The following is a 21,159-nucleotide window of genomic DNA, read 5'->3' as shown; positions in this document are numbered from 1 at the left end:
TTGTGGGAGGTTTAGTCCGATAGTGACTATTATTAGTCCTAGTTGGCTGGATGTTGAGAAAGCAATGATTTTTTTGATGTCATTTTGGGTTAGGGCGCATGTGGCAGCGAATAGGGTTGATAGAGCACCTAGGCATAGGCAGGCAGTTAGGGCTGTCTGGTTGGTGGCTAGCAGGGGGTGCATGCGGATGAGCAGGAAGATTCCGGCTACTACTATGGTACTGGAGTGCAGTAGGGCTGATACTGGGGTGGGGCCTTCTATTGCTGCGGGCAGTCATGGGTGGAGTCCAAATTGGGCGGATTTTCCTGCGGCTGCGAGGATTAATCCTATGAGGGGGAGGATTGGGGTTTGGTGGGGGTGTACGGCTTGTTGGATCTCTCAGGTGTTGAATGTTGAAGCTAGTCATGCTATGCTCAGGGTCAGTCCGACGTCTCCGATTCGGTTGTAGATTACGGCTTGTAGGGCGGCGGTGTTGGCATCTGCTCGGCCTTGTCATCAGCCGATGAGAAGGAAGGACATGATTCGTACTCCTTCCCAGCCTACGAATAGGAGGAATATGTTGTTTGCGGTTGTTAGGAGGAGTATGGCGACTAGGAATGTCAGTAGGTAGGTGAAAAATTTTGTTACGTATGGCTCTGAGGCCATGTATCATATGGCGAATTGTAGGATTGATCATGTTACAAATAGGGCGATTGGAAGAAATGTTATTGAGTATTGGTCTATTTTTAGGCTCAGGGGGATTTTAAAGTTTATAATGAATTTTCACTCCCAGTGGCAGGTGACAGATTCTACTCCCGAGTAGATGAATGCGGTTGTAGGGGCTAGGCTAATTAGGAATGCGGTTTTAACAGCGCGGGTGGTGGCTTGTGGGGTGTTTTTAAAGTTTTTAAATAGAAATGGCAGGATGATTGGGGTTAGGAGGATTGTCAGCGTGAGTAGTGTGAGGGAGTTGATTAGTAGTGTGGGGTTCACTACTTTTACTTGGATTTGCACCCAGATGGGTGGTTCCTAAGACCAGTGGATTGCTGTTATCCTTTAAAAGTAAGGGGGCTGAGGTTTTAGGCTCAGATGTAAGAGTTAGCAGCTCTTGTTGGTTAAACCCTCCCCTCGGCAGGTAAGAAGGTTTGAACTTCTATTCTTAGAATCACAGTCTAATGTTTGGTTTAAACTATACTTGCATGAGGGGATTCCGGAGATCAGTTCGGGTTTGAGGATTAGGAGGAATATTGGGATAATGTGGAGTGTTATGAGCAGGTGTTCTCGCGTGGTTGAGTTTTGCATAGATGTGATGTGGGAGGGGATTGAGCCTCGTTGGGTCATTAGTAGTATGAATAAGGTGTAGGAGGCGGTTAGTAGGGTTGCGATTCCTGTTAGGATGATCGTGAAGGCAGATCAGTTGAATAAGGTGATTATAATGGTTAGCTCTGCTATGAGGTTTGTTGTTGGGGGTAAGGCTATGTTTGTTAGATTGGCCAGCAATCATCAGGTAGCTATGAGTGGTAGGAGAGGTTGTAGGCCTCGTGTGAGTAGTAGAATTCGGCTGTGCGTACGTTCATAGTTTGTGTTGGCTAGGCAGAATAGTATGGAGGAAGTTAGTCCATGGGAAATTATTAGGATCATTGCCCCTGAGAATGATCAGTGGGTTTGGATTATTCCTGCGGCGATAACTAGGCCTATGTGGCTGACGGATGAATAAGCGATTAGTGATTTTAGGTCTGTCTGTCGTAGGCAGATTGAGCTAGTCATTAGGGCGCCTCATAGGGCCAGGGTTAGGAAGGGGTAGTGCAGGAGGTTGGACAGTGGGCCCATAAATAGAGTGACTCGTATAATTCCGTATCCTCCTAGCTTTAGTAGTAGGGCGGCGAGGAGTATTGAGCCTGCGATGGGTGCTTCTACGTGGGCTTTTGGCAGTCAGAGGTGTAGGCCGTATAGTGGGGCTTTTACTATGAATGCTATGAGCAGTGCTAGACCTGATAGTATTCCTGTCCATGAGGTGGATAGGGTTGGGTGGGTTAGTTGTAGGGTTGGCAGGTGCAGGGTGCCAATTTTCACGTATAGGTGTATGATTGTGATTAGCAGGGGTAGAGAGCTTACTGGCGTGTAGAATAGCAGGTAGATGCCAGCGCTTAGGCGTTCTGGTTGGTTCCCCCATCGGGTGATTAAGATTAGGGTGGGAATGAGGGTTGCTTCAAATGAGATGTAAAATAGTGCTAGTTCTGTGGTGGAAAAGGCTAGTAGGATGAATGGCTGGACTGCGACTAAGGTTGAGATAAAGATTCGTTTGCGTTGTAGGGGTTCTTGTTGCAGGTGGTTTTGGCTTGCTATGATTATGAGTGGGAGTAGTCAGCAGGATAGTACTAGGAGGGGGGATGAGATTTGGTCAATTCCTGTTCAGTTGGATAAAAATTTGTAGGGGTAGTAGGTTGGGATTAATCACTGTAGGCTTAGGGCAGCGATTAGGAGGCTGTATAAGGTGGTGTTAGTCCATAGAAATTTTGGTGGAGACAGCAGGGCTGTTGGAAGAAGTATGATTGTGGGTAGGATGATTTTTAGCATTGCAGGAGGTTTAGGTTGTGTAGATGGTCGGAGCCATGTGTGCGGGTGGAGGCTACTAGGATGGCCAGGCCTGTGCCCGCCTCACACGCTGAGAAGGTTAGCATGAGAATTGGTACCATGGTGAATGAGGAGACTTGGTTTTCGATGGATCATATTGATAGGCCTACGAATATCGATAATATTATGCTTTCAAGGCATAGTAGGGCGGATACTAGGTGGGTTCGGTGGAAGGCTAGCCCTAGTCCGCTGAAAATGAAGGCTGAGTAGAAGCTTAAATGTAGGGGCGACATAAGAAAGTTACAGGGTTGGCTGTAATCTGCTGGGTCGAAACCAGCTATCTTTTTGGTTAGACTAACTTTCTGTTATTCTGCTCATTCTAGGCCCCCTTGAATTCACTCGTAGGCCAGTCCGAGTGTTAGGAGAAGGAGGATCACTACAGTTCAGGTGAGGGTCATTAGGGGGGATTGGAGTTGGACGGCTCATGGCAGGGGGAGTAGGAGGGCGATTTCTAGGTCGAATAGGACGAACAGGATGGCTACTGAGGAAGAATCGGACTGAGAATGGTAATCGAGCAGATCCAAGTGGGTCGAATCCACATTCGTACGGTGAGAGTTTCTCTGAGTCGGGGTTTATTTGGGCGAGTCAGAAGTTTAATGCGGTTAGGGCGGCGCTTAGGATTGATGATAGGGCGAATATGAACATGAGTGCGTTCATTGCTCTCCTCTGGGTTTATACCAGATTCTAGAGATTGGAAGTCAATTGTAATTAATATACTAGAAGAGCAAGATCCTCATCAGTAGATGGTTATGTAGAGGAATAGTCAGATGACGTCTACGAAGTGTCAGTATCAGGCTGCTGCCTCGAATCCGAAGTGGTGGTCTGATGTAAAGTGGAACTTGATCAGTCGGAAGAGGCAGACGGTCAGGAAGGAGGATCCGATGATTACGTGGAGTCCGTGGAATCCAGTGGCAACGAAGAAGGTAGATCCGTAGACGCTATCGGCGATTGAGAATGGGGCTTCGTGGTATTCTATTGCTTGTAGGGCTGTGAAGTAGAATCCCAGGAGGATCGTTAGGGTTAGGGCGTGGATGGCGTGTTTTCGGTTTCCTTCTGTGATGCTGTGATGGGCTCACGTTACGGTAACGCCTGAGGCTAGTAGGATGGCTGTGTTTAGTAGGGGGACTTCTATCGGGTTGAGTGGTTTAATTCCTGTTGGGGGTCGTTGGCCTCCTAGTTCTGGGGTTGGGGCCAGGCTCGAGTGGAAGAACGCTCAGAAGAACCCTAAGAAGAAGAATGCTTCGGATGTGATGAAAAGGATTATGCCGTATCGTAGGCCTTTTTGGACTGTGGGAGTGTGATGGCCTTGGAAGGTGCTTTCTCGTACAATGTCTCGTCATCATTGGAGTATTACTAGGAGTATTGAGATGAGGCCTAGGGTTAGTAGTATGGATGAGTTGTAGTGGAATCACATGATTAATCCTGAGGTTGTGAGTAGGGCGGCGGCTGCCCCGAAGATTGGTCAAGGGCTTGGGTCAACTATGTGGTATGAGTGTGCTTGGTGTGCCATTAGATGTTTTCTTGTAAGTATAGGCTTAGAAGGAGCACGAAGACGTAGGCCTGGATTATGGCTACTGCTACTTCTAGGATGGTTAGGAGTAGTAGGATGATTATTGTTAGGATGGATACTGCAGGAAGGGTGGGTATTAATGCAATGGAGGCTGTAGAGATGAGTTGGATGAGTAAGTGTCCTGCTGTAAGGTTGGCTGTAAGGCGGACTCCGAGGGCTAGGGGGCGGATTAGTAGGCTGGTTGTTTCGATCAGGATTAGTGCGGGGATTAGGGGTGTAGGGGTACCTTCGGGTAATAGGTGGGCTAAAGAGGCTGATGGTTGGTTTCGTAGGCCTGTTAGTAGTGTGGCGAGCCATAGTGGGAAGGCTAGGGCTATGTTCATAGATAGTTGGGTGGTTGGGGTGAATGTATATGGAAGGAGGCCTAGAAGGTTGATTGTAAGAAGTATGATTATTAGGGATGTAAATATTATGGCTCATTTGTGGCCATTTTTGTTGAGTGGGACTATTAGTTGTTTTGTGATTAGGTGAAGGAGTCATGTTTGGATAGTAGAAAGGCGGTTGTTGATTCATCGGTTGTTTGGGGACGGGAATAGTAGGGCTGGGAAGAGTAGGGATAGTAGGATTAAGGGGATGCCAGATAGATTGGGGCTGGAAAATTGGTCAAAGAAGCTTAGGTTCATGGTCAGGATCATGGTGTGGGTTTGGTAGTGAGGGAGGTCTTATTTGATGGGGGGTTGGTTGTGGTGAAGGCTAGTAGTTTTGGTTGGATGAGGAGTTCTAGGGTTAATCAGGTTATAATTATGATTGAAAATCATGGTGCGGGGTTAAGCTGTGGCATATCATTAAGGAGGGGGAAGTCCCTCTTTGGCTAGCTTAAAAGGCTAGTGCTGTTGCATAGCTTCTTAATGATTAGGATGATGATAGAAGGGACGATCAGGCCTCGAAATGTGGGAGTGGGGTTGATTCTACTACAATGGGTATGTAGCTGTGATTAGCCCCGCAAATTTCTGAGCATTGTCCGTAAAAAATCCCAGGCCGGGTGGTAATGAATGAAGTTTGGTTTAGTCGGCCTGGGATTGCGTCTGTTTTAACTCCGAGCGTTGGGACTGCTCAGGAGTGGAGTACGTCTCCTGCAGTAATGATCACGCGGATGGGGGATTCTATTGGGATAACTACGCGGTGGTCAACTTCTAGCAGTCGGAAGTGGCCGTTGGGTAAGTCTGGGGTGGGCACTATGTAGGAGTCGAATGATAGGTCTTTGAAGTCTGTGTATTCGTAGCTTCAGTATCATTGGTGGCCGATGGCTTTTAGGGTGAGGTCTGGTTCGTCGATTTCGTCCATTATGTAGAGGATTTGTAGGGATGGGAGGGCGAGGAGTACCAGGACGATAGCAGGTAGGATTGTCCAGATCAGCTCTACTTCTTGGGCGTCTACAGCATTGGACGAGAGTTTTTCTGTTAGTATGTGGGCTAAAAGGTAGAGAACTAGGCTGCAGATAGCTAGGGCAACGATTAGGGCGTGGTCGTGGAATTCAACGAGTTCTTCTATGATGGGTGATGAGGCGTCTTGGAATCCTAGTTGGGAGTGGTTGGCCACATGAGATGTACAGGATTTTTACCTGTGATTTAGTCTTGACAAGGCTATGTAATTGGTTTACTAACGTCTCATAAGAAAGAAGCATGAGCGGTTAATGCAGTTGGCTTGAAACCAGCATGTGAGGGTTCGATTCCTTCCTTTCTTGTACTTGGACGAAGGCCGGTTCCTCGAAAGTATGGTATGGGGGAGGGCAGCCGTGGATTCATTCAACGTTTGTGGTAGTTAGTTCTGGTTGTAGGACTTTTCGTTTGGCCGGAAAGGCTTCTCAGATGATGAATATTAGTATGATTACGGCTACTATTGAGATTAGGGAGCCGATGGAGGAAATGGTGTTTCATAGTGTGTAGGCGTCGGGATAGTCCGAGTATCGTCGGGGTATTCCTGCTAGGCCTAGGAAGTGCTGGGGGAAGAACGTTAGGTTTACTCCTGTAAATATTACCCCGAAGTGGGCTTTTGCTCATGTTTGGTGTAGGGTAAACCCAGTGAGTAGTGGGAATCAGTGAGTAAATCCTGCTAGAATGGCAAAGACGGCGCCTATGGATAGGACGTAGTGGAAGTGGGCAACTACGTAGTACGTGTCGTGCAGGGCGATGTCTAGGGAAGAGTTTGCAAGAACGATTCCTGTTAATCCTCCGATGGTAAATAGGAAGATAAATCCTAGAGCTCATAGTATTGGGGGGGGGTCTCATTTGATTGTTCCTCCGTGCAGGGTGGCTAGTCAGCTAAATACTTTGATTCCGGTAGGGATGGCAATGATTATAGTGGCTGATGTAAAGTAGGCTCGGGTATCAACGTCTATTCCTACTGTAAACATGTGGTGAGCTCAGACGATGAATCCTAGGAAGCCGATGGATAGTATGGCTCAGACTATTCCCATGTAGCCGAAGGGCTCCTTTTTGCCTGAGTAGTACGTGACTACGTGTGAGATGATTCCGAACCCCGGTAGGATCAGAATATAGACTTCTGGGTGTCCGAAGAATCAGAATAGGTGTTGGTACAGGATTGGGTCTCCTCCTCCAGCGGGGTCGAAGAATGTGGTGTTTAGGTTTCGATCAGTTAGTAATATTGTAATACCGGCGGCGAGTACGGGGAGTGATAGAAGGAGTAGGATGGCGGTAATTAGTACGGATCAGACAAATAGTGGGGTTTGGTATTGTGAGAGTGCGGGGGGTTTTATGTTGATGGCTGTGGTGATAAAGTTGACGGCCCCAAGGATGGAGGAGATACCGGCTAAGTGGAGTGAGAAGATAGCCAGGTCTACTGAAGCTCCGGCGTGGGCAAGGTTACCTGCTAGGGGAGGGTAGACAGTTCAGCCTGTGCCGGCGCCAGCTTCTACAGTGGATGAGGCTAGTAGGAGGAGGAATGATGGGGGGAGGAGTCAAAAGCTTATGTTGTTTATTCGCGGGAATGCTATGTCGGGGGCACCGATTATGAGGGGGACTAATCAGTTGCCGAATCCTCCGATCATGATGGGTATGACTATAAAGAAGCTTATTACAAAGGCGTGAGCGGTAACGATTACATTGTAAATTTGGTCGTCGCCTAGGAGAGTTCCTGGTTGTCCTAGTTCTGCGCGGATTAATAGGCTGAGTGCGGTGCCGACTATTCCTGCTCATGCCCCGAAGATGAGGTACAGGGTGCCAATATCCTTATGGTTAGTGGAAAATAGTCATCGGTTGATGAAGGTGACGGGTAAGATGGCTGAGTGTTGAAGCGTTAGGCTGTAGTCCTTTTTACAGAGGTTTAATTCCTCTTCTTATCGGCTCTGTAGTGAAATTCATGTTGAGTTGCAAGCTCATCGATGCGCACTAGGGTGCGTCAGGGTCTTTGTAGGCAGAAGCCAATTGGTTTAGGCATTTAGCTGTTAACTAGAGTTTTGTGGGATCGAAGCCCATCTGTCTAGGGAGGCTTTAGCTTAATTAAAGCGTCTGACTTGCATTCAGAAGATACAGGTTAATATTCTGTAAGTCTTAATGTGCAGAAACTAAGAGGGTTTAACTCTTATTTAAGGCTTTGAAGGCCTTCGGTTTGGGGTGTTATCCTAAGTTTCTAGACAATGGCATGTATTATTGGGGACAGGGGAAGTAAGAGGATTGATAGTGAGGCAAGGACCGCAGTAGGTGTGCTTGGGGCTTTGCTAGTGTATCATTGTTTTATGTGGTTAGAGGAGTTGGGGGGAAGGGTAATTGTTGAGTGGTATGCGAGGCGTAGGTAGAAGAAGAGGCTGAGCAGTGATAGCATGGCAATTGCCATGGCTGCTGGTGTTATTTCCTGTTTAGTTAGTTCTTGGATGATAAGTCACTTTGGTATAAAGCCTGTTAATGGGGGGAGGCCTGCTAGGGATAAAAGTACTAGTATTAGGGTGGCGTTTAGCACTGGGGTTTTTGTTCATGAGGTTGTGATCATGGATAGGTTAAGGGCTTTGATTTTGTTAAGGGCTAGGAATACGGCTGATGTTATGATTGTGTATAGGTAGAAGGTAAGTAAGGCCAATTTGGGGCTGTAAACTAGGATGATGGCGATTCAGCCTAAGTGGGAGATGGACGAGAAGGCTAGGATTTTGCGTGTTTGTGTTTGGTTCAGTCCTATTCAGCCTCCTAGTGCTGTTGAGGCTAGGGCCATGGCGGTGAGTAGAGCTGGGTCGAGGGATTTGGATGTTAGTAGGAGCAGGGTTAGTGGGGGGAATTTTATGAGGGTCGAGAGTAGCAGGGCTGTTATTAGTGGCGATCCTTGTAGTACTTCTGGGAATCAGAAGTGAAATGGCACTAGGCCCAGTTTAATAGCGATTGCTGCTGTCAGTAGTAGACAGGACGTTGGGTGGTTTATTTGTGTGATGTCTCATTGGCCGGTGACTCAGGCATTGGTTATGCTAGAGAATAGGACCAGGGCGGAAGCAGCTGCTTGGGTTAGGAAGTATTTCGTTGCGGCTTCTACTGCTCGTGGGTGGTGGGATTTGGCAATTAGGGGAATGATGGCTAGTGCGTTGATCTCCAGTCCTGTCCAGGCCAGAACTCAGTGGTTGCTGGAAATTGTGATTGTGGTGCCCAAGATGAGGCTGAAGGTTATGATTGGGGTCGCGTAAGGGTTCATTAGTAGAGGAGGGGGTTAAACCATCATTTTCGGGGTATGGGCCCGATAGCTTGATTAGCTGACTCTACTAGAAAATAATATAAGGGAAGTATGGAGAATTTTGATTTCTCTTGTGTGGGTTCAATTCCTACTTTTCTAAGGTCAACAGGAAATGAGAGGGCTGTTATACCTCTATGTTCACTTTATCATAGTGACCCTTTGTAGTTCAGGCACATTTCCTTATGTAAGGAGGTAGGCCTGCATAGCAGATAGGTATGCTGATGTGTCAGAGGCACAGAGCTAGTGTGAGGGGTAGGAAGTTTTTTCATAGTAGGTGCATTAGTTGGTCATATCGGAATCGTGGGTATGAAGCTCGGACCCATAAGAAACCAGAAGATAGTAGGAGGACTTTTGTGGCTAGGATGACGGGGAATAGTTCTGTGGGTGGCCCTAGGGCGCTTGGGTTTAGGAATATGATGGCTGTAAGTGTATTTATTAGCATAATGTTCGCATATTCAGCTAGGAAGAATAAGGCGAAGGGTCCTGCGGCGTATTCAACGTTAAACCCTGAGACTAGCTCAGATTCACCCTCTGTGAGGTCAAAAGGAGCTCGGTTTGTCTCTGCTAGGGTGGATACGTATCATATTATTGCTAGGGGTCATGAGGAGAAAATGAAGTATAGAGGCTCCTGTGCGACGGCAAAGGAGCTGAGTGTGTAGCTTCCGCTTAGTATGATTATTGATAGCAGGATTATGGCCAGTGTCACTTCGTATGAAATGGTCTGTGCTACTGCCCGTAGGGCTCCGATTAGTGCGTATTTTGAGTTCGAGGCTCAGCCTGATCATAGGACTGAGTAGACGGCTAGGCTTGACATGGCTATTAGGAAGAGAACTCCAAGGTTTAGATCTGCTAGGGGAAATGGGAGTGGTAGTGGTGCTCAAGTGGTGAGGGCTAGGACAAGGGCTAGTATTGGTATCAGAATGAATAGAAGTGGGGAAGAGGTAGAGGGTCGGATGGGCTCTTTGGTAAATAGTTTCAGTCCGTCCGCAAATGGTTGAAGTAGGCCAAAAGGCCCGACAACGTTAGGGCCTTTGCGGGATTGTATGTAGCTTAGGATTTTCCGTTCTACTAGGGTTAGGAAGGCTACGGCAATCAGGATTGGGATGATGTATAGGAGGGATATAATGAGGCAGCTTAGTGTTGTTATTTGAATCATGGGTGAAGCTAGGGAGAGGATTTGAACCTCTGGGGAAAGGGCTTAAGCCTTCTGCACTTGCCGGGCTCTGCCACTCTAGCTGGTCCTTTTCTAGGATTGAAAGTGGTGGGGGAAGGCCCTCTTCACGGTTTAGTTGGTTTCACTGCTTAGAGGGGGGGGGCGTGCTTGTGGTATTGGCCCCACTTTCCCGGTCCTTTCGTACTGGGGAGAGTGTGTCATAGATAGAAACCGACCTGGATTGCTCCGGTCTGAACTCAGATCACGTAGGACTGTTAATCGTTGAACAAACGAACCCTTAATAGCGGCTGCACCATTAGGATGTCCTGATCCAACATCGAGGTCGTAAACCCCCCTGTCGATATGGGCTCTTGAGGGGGATTGCGCTGTTATCCCTGGGGTAGCTTGGTCCATTAATCAATTATATTGGGTCTGGTCACTGTTAGCACTTTGAGGGGTAGCTCTAGGTAAAGAGGTATGGTCTTGTTTTTGGAGGATTTGTTCTCCTCCAAGGTCGCCCCAACCGAAAAATATCGACCAGGCTCTGCGATGGTAGTGGCCCCAGTGGGGTTGATTGAGGATTCGCGGTGGTCGTTGATTTTTAAGTTCCACAGGGTCTTCTCGTCTTATGTTCACATCCCCGCTTTTGCACGGGGAGATCAATTTCACTGATTATCTGTGAGAGACAGTTAAGACCTCGTTTAGCCATTCATACAAGTCTCGATTTATGGGACAATTGATTGCGCTACCTTTGCACGGTTAGGATACCGCGGCCGTTAAACCTAAGTCACCGGGCAGGCATCACCTTCAATACTTGTTTAATTTGCTGAAGGCTATGTTTTTGGTAAACAGTCGGGCCTTATTAATTTGCCGAGTTCCTTTCACAGATTTTAATCGCTCTTATAGGCGCTCCTGAGTCGGGTTAACAGGGTTAGTTAATACGTGGTCTTGTAGGGGTTTTTGTATCTGTCTAGGTCTGTTAATAATGTTTCTATGTAAGCTTGCGCCGTTAGAGGGGTGTGGCCCTGAGTTACTTATTTTAGCATTAATTCTCCTATATTCATAGGTTGACCTGTTTGTGATAAGGGAATCATCTTATTTTGGTATTTTTAGGTGGTGGAGCTTTGACGCACTCTTTTTTGATGGCTGCTTTAGGGCCCACGGTAGGATCAGTAGTAAGAATTATCCGCTAGTCGAGGTTGTGTCCTTTTTTAATGGAGCTGTCCCTCCATTAAAGAGCTCTTAATCATCTCATTAGGGTTCAGGATGTCCGGTAGGGAGGATTAAGGGGGAACTTAGATTCGTTTCACAGGTAACCAGCTATCACCCAGCTCGGTTGGCTTTTCACCTCTACTGACAAGTCATCCCACTCTTTTGCAACAGAGACGGGTTCGCTCTCTTTAACTGCTTGAAAGTAGCTCGCTTGGGTTTCGGGGGGGCAAACTTTAGTTCACTTTGCTTGGTTGTTCTCGCTAAACCATGATGCAAAAGGTACAAGGGTTGATCTTTGCTGTCTGTCGCTTTGATTGTTTCACTGCTATTTCATCTTTCCCTTACGGTACTGGGGTCTCTATCGCGTCTAAGTGTCTTTTCTATCGCCTATACTAAGACTGTAAAATGCTTTAGTTTAATTAGTTTAGTAAATTCTTTAGTTTTGGTGTACTATTTGTGTGGTTGAGCTAGAGGGGGGGCTTCAAGACGATCCGGTCTAGTAGATATCTTTCAGGTGTAAGCTGAGTGCTTTGGTGTTATAGCTACGTCTTGATATTCTAAGTACACCTTCCGGTACACTTACCTTGTTACGACTTACCTCATCTTCAGCGTATTTATGGTATTAGTTATGTGGGATGTGGCTTTTGAGGAGGGTGACGGGCGGTATGTACGTGCCCCAGGGCCGGCTTAAAGTAGGCTCTATTGTCCCACTTTACTGCTAAATCCGCCTTCCAGAAGTGGTTTCACGCTTCTTTCCGTGTGCCCTATGAATAGGGAATGTAGCCCATTTCTTCCACTCCATAGGCTATACCTTGACCTGTCTTATTAGCGGGGTGCTATTGTGTCCACTGTTGTGCTCTCATTCGAGGTGGGCTGGCGACGGCGGTATGTAGGCTGTGTTGGCAAGGGGTGGTTGGGTTAATCGGGGATTATCGATTGTAGAACAGGCTCCTCTAGGTGGGTTTGGGGCACCGCCAAGTCCTTAGAGTTTTAAGCGTTTGTGCTCGTAGTTCTCTGGCGGATACTTCGGTAAAGTAAGTATCAAGATTTAGGGCCAGGCATAGTGGGGTATCTAATCCCAGTTTGGGCCCTGGCTTTCGTGGGTTTAAATCAGTCGTTAGTTCCTAAGATCATCTTAATGGTGTGTTTAGGTGCATCTTGGGCTTATGACAGCTCAGTTGCATTTTGATCTTAGTTAGCTAGGATAGGCATTTTACCACTCTTTACGCCGTGTCAATAGGACGGTTGATTTGGGTTTCTTGTATGACCGCGGTGGCTGGCACAAGATTTACCAACCCTTGAAGTTAGGCTGTTGCTATAACTAAGTCAAGTTTGCACTCATTGCTTAATGTTAATTACTGCTGAATACCCGTGGGGGCGTGGCTTAGCGAGGCGTCTTGGGCTACTACTTGGGTGTGCCTGATACCCGCTCCTCAAGGCCTGTATGGGGGTAGGTGGTCGAGGGCGTTTACACTGGGGCGCGGATACTTGCATGTATATATTTAGCAAAAACCAACCGTAAGGTTAGGACTAAGTCTTTTGTCCGCAGGCATGTTTTATGCCATCTTGGCAACTTCAGTGCCATGCTTTGTGTTAAGCTATGTGGACGGGGGTGTGGTTAGCTGATAGTTGAGTGGTGAGTGAGAGTGAAGTATATGAAATTATTGCTTGTGTTTACTATTTTTAGTACTGGAGTTTCTCTAATAAGTTTAAGTTATTTTGTATGTGTTTGTGTGTATATATACATCGTTCCGATGGTGTCATGGAAGGGATGATTAATGGAGTTTTAGAGGTAGTTTGCTGGGATTGGGCGATGAAGGTTTATGCTACATGGTGGTTAGCGAAAGTTTACTGGTTTAGTTTGTGAAGCGCAGGGGTTGCGCTTAATGATTTGTTGTTTTGTGCTATGTCCAACGAGCATTCATCCAATAGCCCCATTTAACCCGGAGGGTGGAGGTAACATTAACTGAATGTGGTCAAAGTGCATCAGTGTCAGGATGATTCCCCATATACGCCAACCGTCTCATCGAGGGACCCTTGAAATATAGGATAGGCCGTGAGGCAGGTGTGTCCAGGCTTAGATTGTGGGACCCCCGAGATCACTGGGAATAGCCACCTGTGAGGTAACCCCGGAAAAAATAAGAGGAACCAGAGGCGCCAAAAAGCTGGAACATGCCGCGATTACGCATTGAGAAGGTGAAAGTACTCACAGATGCCACTTTGAAGGGCAAGGAGGGGTGAGTGAACCCAATGGATGGCCCTGACCGAGGAACCAGAGGCGCAAAAATGTGAGGAGGGCGAGGGGTTTAGGGGGAACGTATGGGCCTGAAGCTAGTCATACCGGACATTATGTGCAACGGGTTGCTGATTTCACGTGAGGAGTACGATTAATAAATCCGTCTGATACGAACTGCATGAGATATGTGGTGGAGAGTTGTTGTTGGAGCATGTCCTGTGAGCATTCATTAAAATGGGGTCTTGTTATGCGCTTGAGTGGAGTTGTATTGGGTGTTGTGGGGTATGGTCCTAGAACATTCATGCCGGGTGGTTTGGTAGGAGTGTGTTTAAGGGTTTAATGGCCGTGTACATGTATGGGTTTAGCACCTGCTTATAAGATAGTCCGTATATAATGTATATTACTGGTACTATAGTATGTATGTATATGGGGTATATAAATTTATGCACGAATATGCATAACCAAATACCCCCGCCTCGGGGGGGGAGGGGGGGGGGGTTAAGCATAATGGCATAGATGGGGTAGAATTATTGGGGGCTTGCGGTTAGTTCCTGTAGTTGAGAACAATGGCGGCTTTTCGAGCCGCAGGCCTCGGGTAGTGTCCGGGCAGGAATAATGACTTATTTTATGTTTTTTTTAGGGATTTGCTTTGCGGTGGGTGTTTTGGGTGTGGCGTCGAATCCTTCGCCGTATTATGGGGTTGTTGGTTTGGTGTTAGCGTCTGTGGCGGGGTGCGGGTGGTTGCTGGGCCTTGGGGTTTCGTTCGTGGCTTTAGTGCTGTTTATGGTGTATTTGGGGGGTATGCTGGTGGTGTTTGTTTATTCAGTAGCTTTAGCAGCGGAGCCTTTCCCTGGGGCTTGGGGGGATTGACGGGTGATTGGATGTGCAGTAGCGTTTGTGGCAATTGTTTTTGGGGGGTTGGTGTTTGGGGGGTTTATGGGGGCTTGGAAGTTCGGGGTTTCTACTGTGAATAATGTTGGGGTGTTTGTTGTTCGGTCGGATTTTAGTGGAGTTTCCATGTTTTATTCACATGGGGCAGGGATGTTTTTAGTGGCGGGTTGGGGGCTGTTGTTGACTTTGTTTGTTGTATTGGAGCTTGTGCGGGGGTTGTCGCGGGGTGCTATTCGGGCGGTTTAGGGGTTAGGGTCAGAGAATAGTTTATTGAAAATGCCAGCTTTGGGAGCTGGAGATAAAGGTTTGAGTCCTTTTTTTCTGAGTTTGGGGTACTCTAAGAAGTGGTAAGTCTTCAATCTTTGGTTTACAAGACCAATGTTTTTATAAACTATTAGAGTATTTAGCAGTTGAGTATTTTGTTTTCTAGGGCGCTTGCGGCAGGGAGGAGAAATAGGGGGATAGTGAAGTAGGCGATTGAAGCGAGTTGGCCGATGATGATGAATGGGTGTTCGACGGGTTGGCTTCCTACTCATGTTAGGACGAGGAGGTCGGCGACTAGTACTCAGAATAGGAGCTGGGAGAGTGGTCGGAATGTTATTGCTCGTTGTTTTGATTTGTGCAGGAATGGGATTAGGAATAAGATCAGTACGGAGGCGGCCAGTGCTAATACGCCTCCTAGTTTATTTGGGATTGAACGTAGGATGGCGTAGGCGAATAGGAAGTATCATTCTGGCTTGATGTGTGGTGGGGTTACTAGTGGGTTTGCTGGGGTGAAGTTTTCTGGGTCTCCCAGGAGGTTAACCGCTCATGCTTCTTTCTTATGAGACGTTAGTAAACCAATTACATAGCCTTGTCAAGACTAAATCACAGGTAAAAATCCTGTACATCTCATGTGGCCAACCACTCCCAACTAGGATTCCAAGACGCCTCATCACCCATCATAGAAGAACTCGTTGAATTCCACGACCACGCCCTAATCGTTGCCCTAGCTATCTGCAGCCTAGTTCTCTACCTTTTAGCCCACATACTAACAGAAAAACTCTCGTCCAATGCTGTAGACGCCCAAGAAGTAGAGCTGATCTGGACAATCCTACCTGCTATCGTCCTGGTACTCCTCGCCCTCCCATCCCTACAAATCCTCTACATAATGGACGAAATCGACGAACCAGACCTCACCCTAAAAGCCATCGGCCACCAATGATACTGAAGCTACGAATACACAGACTTCAAAGACCTATCATTCGACTCCTACATAGTGCCCACCCCAGACTTACCCAACGGCCACTTCCGACTGCTAGAAGTTGACCACCGCGTAGTTATCCCAATAGAATCCCCCATCCGCGTGATCATTACTGCAGGAGACGTACTCCACTCCTGAGCAGTCCCAACGCTCGGAGTTAAAACAGACGCAATCCCAGGCCGACTAAACCAAACTTCATTCATTACCACCCGGCCTGGGATTTTTTACGGACAATGCTCAGAAATTTGCGGGGCTAATCACAGCTACATACCCATTGTAGTAGAATCAACCCCACTCCCACATTTCGAGGCCTGATCGTCCCTTCTATCATCATCCTAATCATTAAGAAGCTATGCAACAGCACTAGCCTTTTAAGCTAGCCAAAGAGGGACTTCCCCCTCCTTAATGATATGCCACAGCTTAACCCCGCACCATGATTTTCAATCATAATTATAACCTGATTAACCCTAGCACTCCTCATCCAACCAAAACTACTAGCCTTCACCACAACCAACCCCCCATCAAATAAGACCTCCCTCACTACCAAACCCACACCATGATCCTGACCATGAACCTAAGCTTCTTTGACCAATTTTCCAGCCCCAATCTATTTGGCATCCCCTTAATCCTACTATCCCTACTCTTCCCAGCCCTACTATTCCCGTCCCCAAACAACCGATGAATCAACAACCGCCTTTCTACTATCCAAACATGACTCCTTCACCTAATCACAAAACAACTAATAGTCCCACTCAACAAAAATGGCCACAAATGAGCCATAATATTTACATCCCTAATAATCATACTTCTTACAATCAACCTTCTAGGCCTCCTTCCATATACATTCACCCCAACCACCCAACTATCTATGAACATAGCCCTAGCCTTCCCACTATGGCTCGCCACACTACTAACAGGCATGTTTAACCATGTACGTGCCCCAGGGCCGGCTTAAAGTAGGCTCTATTGTCCCACTTTACTGCTAAATCCGCCTTCCAGAAGTGGTTTCACGCTTCTTTCCGTGTGCCCTATGAATAGGGAATGTAGCCCATTTCTTCCACTCCATAGGCTATACCTTGACCTGTCTTATTAGCGGGGTGCTATTGTGTCCACTGTTGTGCTCTCATTCGAGGTGGGCTGGCGACGGCGGTATGTAGGCTGTGTTGGCAAGGGGTGGTTGGGTTAATCGGGGATTATCGATTGTAGAACAGGCTCCTCTAGGTGGGTTTGGGGCACCGCCAAGTCCTTAGAGTTTTAAGCGTTTGTGCTCGTAGTTCTCTGGCGGATACTTCGGTAAAGTAAGTATCAAGATTTAGGGCCAGGCATAGTGGGGTATCTAATCCCAGTTTGGGCCCTGGCTTTCGTGGGTTTAAATCAGTCGTTAGTTCCTAAGATCATCTTAATGGTGTGTTTAGGTGCATCTTGGGCTTATGACAGCTCAGTTGCATTTTGATCTTAGTTAGCTAGGATAGGCATTTTACCACTCTTTACGCCGTGTCAATAGGACGGTTGATTTGGGTTTCTTGTATGACCGCGGTGGCTGGCACAAGATTTACCAACCCTTGAAGTTAGGCTGTTGCTATAACTAAGTCAAGTTTGCACTCATTGCTTAATGTTAATTACTGCTGAATACCCGTGGGGGCGTGGCTTAGCGAGGCGTCTTGGGCTACTACTTGGGTGTGCCTGATACCCGCTCCTCAAGGCCTGTATGGGGGTAGGTGGTCGAGGGCGTTTACACTGGGGCGCGGATACTTGCATGTATATATTTAGCAAAAACCAACCGTAAGGTTAGGACTAAGTCTTTTGTCCGCAGGCATGTTTTATGCCATCTTGGCAACTTCAGTGCCATGCTTTGTGTTAAGCTATGTGGACGGGGGTGTGGTTAGCTGATAGTTGAGTGGTGAGTGAGAGTGAAGTATATGAAATTATTGCTTGTGTTTACTATTTTTAGTACTGGAGTTTCTCTAATAAGTTTAAGTTATTTTGTATGTGTTTGTGTGTATATATACATCGTTCCGATGATGTCATGGAAGGGATGATTAATGGAGTTTTAGAGGTAGTTTGCTGGGATTGGGCGATGAAGGTTTATGCTACATGGTGGTTAGCGAAAGTTTACTGGTTTAGTTTGTGAAGCGCAGGGGTTGCGCTTAATGATTTGTTGTTTTGTGCTATGTCCAACGAGCATTCATCCAATAGCCCCATTTAACCCGGAGGGTGGAGGTAACATTAACTGAATGTGGTCAAAGTGCATCAGTGTCAGGATGATTCCCCATATACGCCAACCGTCTCATCGAGGGACCCTTGAAATATAGGATAGGCCGTGAGGCAGGTGTGTCCAGGCTTAGATTGTGGGACCCCCGAGATCACTGGGAATAGCCACCTGTGAGGTAACCCCGGAAAAAATAAGAGGAACCAGAGGCGCCAAAAAGCTGGAACATGCCGCGATTACGCATTGAGAAGGTGAAAGTACTCACAGATGCCACTTTGAAGGGCAAGGAGGGGTGAGTGAACCCAATGGATGGCCCTGACCGAGGAACCAGAGGCGCAAAAATGTGAGGAGGGCGAGGGGTTTAGGGGGAACGTATGGGCCTGAAGCTAGTCATACCGGACATTATGTGCAACGGGTTGCTGATTTCACGTGAGGAGTACGATTAATAAATCCGTCTGATACGAACTGCATGAGATATGTGGTGGAGAGTTGTTGTTGGAGCATGTCCTGTGAGCATTCATTAAAATGGGGTCTTGTTATGCGCTTGAGTGGAGTTGTATTGGGTGTTGTGGGGTATGGTCCTAGAACATTCATGCCGGGTGGTTTGGTAGGAGTGTGTTTAAGGGTTTAATGGCCGTGTACATGTATGGGTTTAGCACCTGCTTATAAGATAGTCCGTATATAATGTATATTACTGGTACTATAGTATGTATGTATATGGGGTATATAAATTTATGCACGAATATGCATAACCAAATACCCCCGCCTCGGGGGGGGAGGGGGGGGGGGTTAAGCATAATGGCATAGATGGGGTAGAATTATTGGGGGCTTGCGGTTAGTTCCTGTAGTTGAGAACAATGGCGGCTTTTCGAGCCGCAGGCCTCGGGTAGTGTCCGGGCAGGAATAATGACTTATTTTATGTTTTTTTTAGGGATTTGCTTTGCGGTGGGTGTTTTGGGTGTGGCGTCGAATCCTTCGCCGTATTATGGGGTTGTTGGTTTGGTGTTAGCGTCTGTGGCGGGGTGCGGGTGGTTGCTGGGCCTTGGGGTTTCGTTCGTGGCTTTAGTGCTGTTTATGGTGTATTTGGGGGGTATGCTGGTGGTGTTTGTTTATTCAGTAGCTTTAGCAGCGGAGCCTTTCCCTGGGGCTTGGGGGGATTGACGGGTGATTGGATGTGCAGTAGCGTTTGTGGCAATTGTTTTTGGGGGGTTGGTGTTTGGGGGGTTTATGGGGGCTTGGAAGTTCGGGGTTTCTACTGTGAATAATGTTGGGGTGTTTGTTGTTCGGTCGGATTTTAGTGGAGTTTCCATGTTTTATTCACATGGGGCAGGGATGTTTTTAGTGGCGGGTTGGGGGCTGTTGTTGACTTTGTTTGTTGTATTGGAGCTTGTGCGGGGGTTGTCGCGGGGTGCTATTCGGGCGGTTTAGGGGTTAGGGTCAGAGAATAGTTTATTGAAAATGCCAGCTTTGGGAGCTGGAGATAAAGGTTTGAGTCCTTTTTTTCTGAGTTTGGGGTACTCTAAGAAGTGGTAAGTCTTCAATCTTTGGTTTACAAGACCAATGTTTTTATAAACTATTAGAGTATTTAGCAGTTGAGTATTTTGTTTTCTAGGGCGCTTGCGGCAGGGAGGAGAAATAGGGGGATAGTGAAGTAGGCGATTGAAGCGAGTTGGCCGATGATGATGAATGGGTGTTCGACGGGTTGGCTTCCTACTCATGTTAGGACGAGGAGGTCGGCGACTAGTACTCAGAATAGGAGCTGGGAGAGTGGTCGGAATGTTATTGCTCGTTGTTTTGATTTGTGCAGGAATGGGATTAGGAATAGGATCAGTACGGAGGCGGCCAGTGCTAATACGCCTCCTAGTTTATTTGGGATTGAACGTAGGATGGCGTAGGCGAATAGGAAGTATCATTCTGGCTTGATGTGTGGTGGGGTTACTAGTGGGTTTGCTGGGGTGAAGTTTTCTGGGTCTCCCAGGAGGTTAACCGCTCATGCTTCTTTCTTATGAGACGTTAGTAAACCAATTACATAGCCTTGTCAAGACTAAATCACAGGTAAAAATCCTGTACATCTCATGTGGCCAACCACTCCCAACTAGGATTCCAAGACGCCTCATCACCCATCATAGAAGAACTCGTTGAATTCCACGACCACGCCCTAATCGTTGCCCTAGCTATCTGCAGCCTAGTTCTCTACCTTTTAGCCCACATACTAACAGAAAAACTCTCGTCCAATGCTGTAGACGCCCAAGAAGTAGAGCTGATCTGGACAATCCTACCTGCTATCGTCCTGGTACTCCTCGCCCTCCCATCCCTACAAATCCTCTACATAATGGACGAAATCGACGAACCAGACCTCACCCTAAAAGCCATCGGCCACCAATGATACTGAAGCTACGAATACACAGACTTCAAAGACCTATCATTCGACTCCTACATAGTGCCCACCCCAGACTTACCCAACGGCCACTTCCGACTGCTAGAAGTTGACCACCGCGTAGTTATCCCAATAGAATCCCCCATCCGCGTGATCATTACTGCAGGAGACGTACTCCACTCCTGAGCAGTCCCAACGCTCGGAGTTAAAACAGACGCAATCCCAGGCCGACTAAACCAAACTTCATTCATTACCACCCGGCCTGGGATTTTTTACGGACAATGCTCAGAAATTTGCGGGGCTAATCACAGCTACATACCCATTGTAGTAGAATCAACCCCACTCCCACATTTCGAGGCCTGATCGTCCCTTCTATCATCATCCTAATCATTAAGAAGCTATGCAACAGCACTAGCCTTTTAAGCTAGCCAAAGAGGGACTTCCCCCTCCTTAATGATATGCCACAGCTTAACCCCGCACCATGATTTTCAATCATAATTATAACCTGATTAACCCTAGCACTCCTCATCCAACCAAAACTACTAGCCTTCACCACAACCAACCCCCCATCAAATAAGACCTCCCTCACTACCAAACCCACACCATGATCCTGACCATGAACCTAAGCTTCTTTGACCAATTTTCCAGCCCCAATCTATTTGGCATCCCCTTAATCCTACTATCCCTACTCTTCCCAGCCCTACTATTCCCGTCCCCAAACAACCGATGAATCAACAACCGCCTTTCTACTATCCAAACATGACTCCTTCACCTAATCACAAAACAACTAATAGTCCCACTCAACAAAAATGGCCACAAATGAGCCATAATATTTACATCCCTAATAATCATACTTCTTACAATCAACCTTCTAGGCCTCCTTCCATATACATTCACCCCAACCACCCAACTATCTATGAACATAGCCCTAGCCTTCCCACTATGGCTCGCCACACTACTAACAGGCATGTTTAACCATGTACGTGC

General features: G+C 47.2%; 1 long non-coding RNA gene across 1 annotated transcript in view; it reads left to right on the top strand.

Moving 5' to 3' along the window:
• The first annotated feature begins 1,049 nt into the window (after positions 1 to 1,049).
• The window catches only part of LOC310904899, a 163,242-nt gene continuing 143,132 nt past the window's right edge, over positions 1,050 to 21,159 (top strand). Inside the window, exon 1 of the long non-coding RNA XR_014588679.1 lies at positions 1,050 to 19,776. This is a non-coding gene — a long non-coding RNA (uncharacterized lncRNA). The remainder of the gene's footprint in view (positions 19,777 to 21,159) is intronic.

Source organism: Anser anser (assembly GCF_964211835.1).
Source record: "Anser anser genome assembly, chromosome: 10".
Taxonomy (NCBI): Eukaryota; Metazoa; Chordata; class Aves; order Anseriformes; family Anatidae; genus Anser; species Anser anser.
Note: the sequence above shows the minus strand (reverse complement) of the source record. Positions and strands in the feature narration are given on the sequence as shown.